Source organism: Somniosus microcephalus, unplaced genomic scaffold (genome assembly GCF_052327205.1).
Source record: "Somniosus microcephalus isolate GS21.2 unplaced genomic scaffold, FLI_Smic_1.0 unresolved_chr4, whole genome shotgun sequence".
NCBI classification, from domain to species: Eukaryota; Metazoa; Chordata; class Chondrichthyes; order Squaliformes; family Somniosidae; genus Somniosus; species Somniosus microcephalus.
The window spans coordinates 7,403,626-7,407,620 of NW_028225182.1; positions in this window are offsets into that span (position 1 = coordinate 7,403,626).

Below are 3,995 nucleotides of genomic sequence, written 5' to 3' on the forward strand. Positions count from 1 at the left end.
TTTGCCGTCTCTCTAACCCTCAAGCACATATCACCGACTGTCCCCACTCCCGCGATGTTCTCTTTAACCCCCAACACCCAGGTCCAGATCACTGACCTTCCCCACTCCAGATTGCCGGGGGCTGATGCCAAATGTCCATGGCTGTGACCTCCTGCCGCTGGTTTTCACACCCGGCCTTCTGCCAGGATGTCTACTTGACCGGTAACAAGGCGACAAACGGGAGAAAAAACTATAATGTGGACCTGCTGTTTAATTCAGAAAGACCTCCTCGTCCCCGGTCTAACCGGGTTCTTTGTTCTGTGTACATCCCCCACACCCTCTCCGCTTCCCCGTAAACATTGTGGCCATTGACTTCATTGGTCTAGCAATATCTAAATATTATAATTACACGCACAAACAGAGAAACAGATATATATATTTTTAGTAGATAATAATCTATAAATCTTTCTCTGTCTCTATTTAGTATCAATAGCTACTAATTTCTACATTTCATGTATGCATACACATACAGATATCCAGATATAATGTTTATGGGTTAGAACTGTATATTACTATATATGCATGACTCTATCTTTCTTTTTTAGGGACCCAGTGTCACATAGAATGACAGTATCTGGCTTGCTACCTTGGAAAATACGTTGGCAATGGGCATTGAATGCCTGTCTTGCCGGCAATGGTCACATCCTGTGAATGAATTAAAAAAATATTTTGCTCTAGAATAATTTAAATGTAATTATCGAAATAGTCTTGGGATTGCAAAGAAACCTTTATTAATTGTATAACACACGACATATTTTACATGCAAACATTTAATGGCTCTCCGATTCTGAGGGACCTTGACAGGGTAGATGCTGAGAGGTTGCTTCCCTGGCTGGAGAGTGTAGGACTAGGGGGCATATTCTCAGGATAAGGGGATGGACAATTAGGGCTGAGATGAGGAGGAATTTCTTCAGTCAGAGGGTTGTGAATCTTTGGAATTCTTTACCCTAAATGGCTGTGTGTGCTCAGTCTTGAGTATATTTAAGGCTGAGATAAATTGATTTTTGGATTCTAGTGGAATTAAGTGATATGGGGGGAAACTGGAGTTGAGGTTGAAGATCAGCCCTGATCCTATTGAATGTCAGAGCAGGCTAGAAGGGACTTATGGCCAACTCCTGCTCCCAGTTCTTATGTTCAAACTGTTCTTGTAATACTTAGTGAAGCAAAACGGTTGCTTTTAACGGGAATTTCAACAAAGTCGCTCATTCCCCTCAGATCCGCTTTTATCTCAAAGAAATAACATTGCAGCATTCCACTTGTAGCTTCAGTTTTCTGTTAGTCCTGCGTGCAGTTATACCTCACGGTATTCAGTCCAAATCTCAAAGACCCGATTTAAATAAACCCTGTTGGGACGAACGGGGCTGCATAGGTTAGGAAGCCCATTTTACACCAGGCCCGGTTTTATATCCAATTGGACAATGGGGGCGAACGTCGCCTTGGGCGGCAGCACAATACGACCGGTAAAAAATTCACAACCCGTTCTACATTCCCCCATAAAATTTTACATTGACTTCCATAGAATAGAGAATCGCCTGGGATTTAAAACGGGCTCCTGATTTGCTGCCGCCATTTTTGCGCTTATGACTTGGGGATTTTCAACCCCAGTGAGGAGTGAAATCAGGCCTGGTGTAAAACCCTGGACTCGGCAATGGTCCCGGCAGACTGGAAAACTGCTAATGTAACACCATTATTTAAAAAGGGCAGTAGACAGAAGGCTGGAAACTATAGACCGGTTAGCTTAACATCTGTAGTAGGTAAAATTTTGGAGTCCATTATTAAGGAGACAGTAACAGGACATTTGGATAATCATAATTTAATAGGACAAAGTCAGCATGGTTTTATGAAGGGGAACTCATGTTTGACAAATTTGCTGGAGTTCTTTGAGGAAGTAACGTATAGGGTGGATAAAGGGGAACCAGTGGATGTAGTGTATTTAGACTTCCAAAATGCATTTGACAAGGTGCCACACAAAATATTATTGCTTAAGATAAAAAATCACGGGATTGGGGGTAATATTCTGGCATGGATAGAGGATTGGCTATCTAACAGAAGGCAGAGAGTTGGGATAAATGCTTCATTCTCAGACTGGCAATCAGTAACTAGTGGTGTTCCGCAGGGGTCAGTGCTGGGTCCCCAACTCTTTACAATCTATATTAGCGATTTGGAGGAGGGGACCAAGTGTAACATATCAAAGTTTGCAGATGATACTAAGATGGGTGGGAAAGTACTGAGTGAGGAGGACATAAAAAACCTTCAAGGGGACATAGACAGGCTAAGTAAGTGGGCAGAGATTTGGCAGATGGAATACAATACTGGAAAGTGTGAGGTTATGCACTTTGGCAGGAAAAATCGTAGAGCAAGTTATTATCTTAATGGCAAGAAACTGGAAAGTACTGAAGTACAAAGGGATCTGGGGGTCCTGGTGCAAGAAACTCAAAAGTTTAGTATGCAGGTGCAGCAAGGGATTAAGAAGGCCAATGGAATGTTGGCTTTCATTGCTAGGGGGATAGCATATAAAAATAGGGAGTATTGCTTCAGTTGTACAAGGTATTGGTGAGACCGCACCTGGAATACTGCGTACAGTTTTGGTGTCCATACTTAAGAAAGGACATACGTGCTCTCGAGTCAGTACAAAGAAGGTTCACTCGGTTAATCCCGGGAATGAGGGGATGGACATATGAGGGGAGGTTGAGTAGATTGGGACTCTACTCATTGGAGTTCAGAAGAATGAGAGGCGATCTTATTGAAACATGTAAGATGGTGAAGGGGTTGGATCGGGTGGATGCAGGGAAGATGTTCCCGATGATGGGTGAAACTAGAACAAGGGGGCATATTCTTAGAATAAGGGGCTGCTCTTTCAAAACTGAGATGAGGAGGAACTACTTCACTCAGAGGGTGGTAGGTCCATGGAATATGCTGCCCCAAAAAGCTGTAGAAGCTACATCATTACATAAATTTAAAACAGAAATAGACAGTTCCTTGAAGTAAAGAGAATTAAGGGTTACGGGGAGCGGGCAGGAATTTGGACATGAGTCTAGGTTCGGATCAGTCATGGCCCTGTGGGTAGCGGAGCAGGCCCAGGGGCCGTGTAGCCTGATCCTGCTCCTATTTCGTGTGTCTAATTCTGTTAGATTCAGGAGATGGTTCTGTGATAGTGGATTGGCGGTCAGGATCAGATCAGCCATGATCTTATTGAATGGCGGAGCAGGCTCGAGGGGCCGATTGGCCTACTCCTGCTCCTATTTCTTATGTTCTTATGTTCTTAAGAAGTTTCCACCCTGTTCCAGCCAGGTGATGTATTTTAAATCGATGCTTTTTAAGGTCTCAACTATTAAAAACCTGTCTCCCTACATTATGCATAATTAATCATTCAGGAATTGTATTGCAAATTAATTGCTGAGAATAACTGAAATATTTCTGAACATGTCTTTTTAATTTAATAATTTGTCTGACTAGAAAATATAATATATACGATTGGTTATTATTCTATAATAGAAATTTTTTATGCATTTTATTTACTTCAATATACTCATTTGATTGTAAATAAATCAGGCTCAGTAGTTTAACCAGTCAGTGAAGTGCAGTAACTGCCTTCTGGGGTAGAGAAAAGGCAGTAAACATCCGGGGTATTCTAAGAAAACGATTCAGGGTGATTTGTGTTTAAAAATATAAAGCTGTCCTGACAGCTGACAGAAACCTATGAGTTAGTTCTTCACCAGTAAATGATGCGTCTACATTGTAATAATAGAATCAAAGACAATTAAACCTGCTTAATTACTAATTCTGCCCATCGTGCCTGTGAAGTCTCTTTGAAAAGGCTATTCAGTTAAACCCAAATCCTGCTCTTTCAGCCGAGCCCTGCAACTTTCTCCATTTCCTGTATTTATCCAATTCACTTTTGAAAATTACTAATTAACCTGCAGCAACTATCATTTCAAACAATCCATTACAGATCA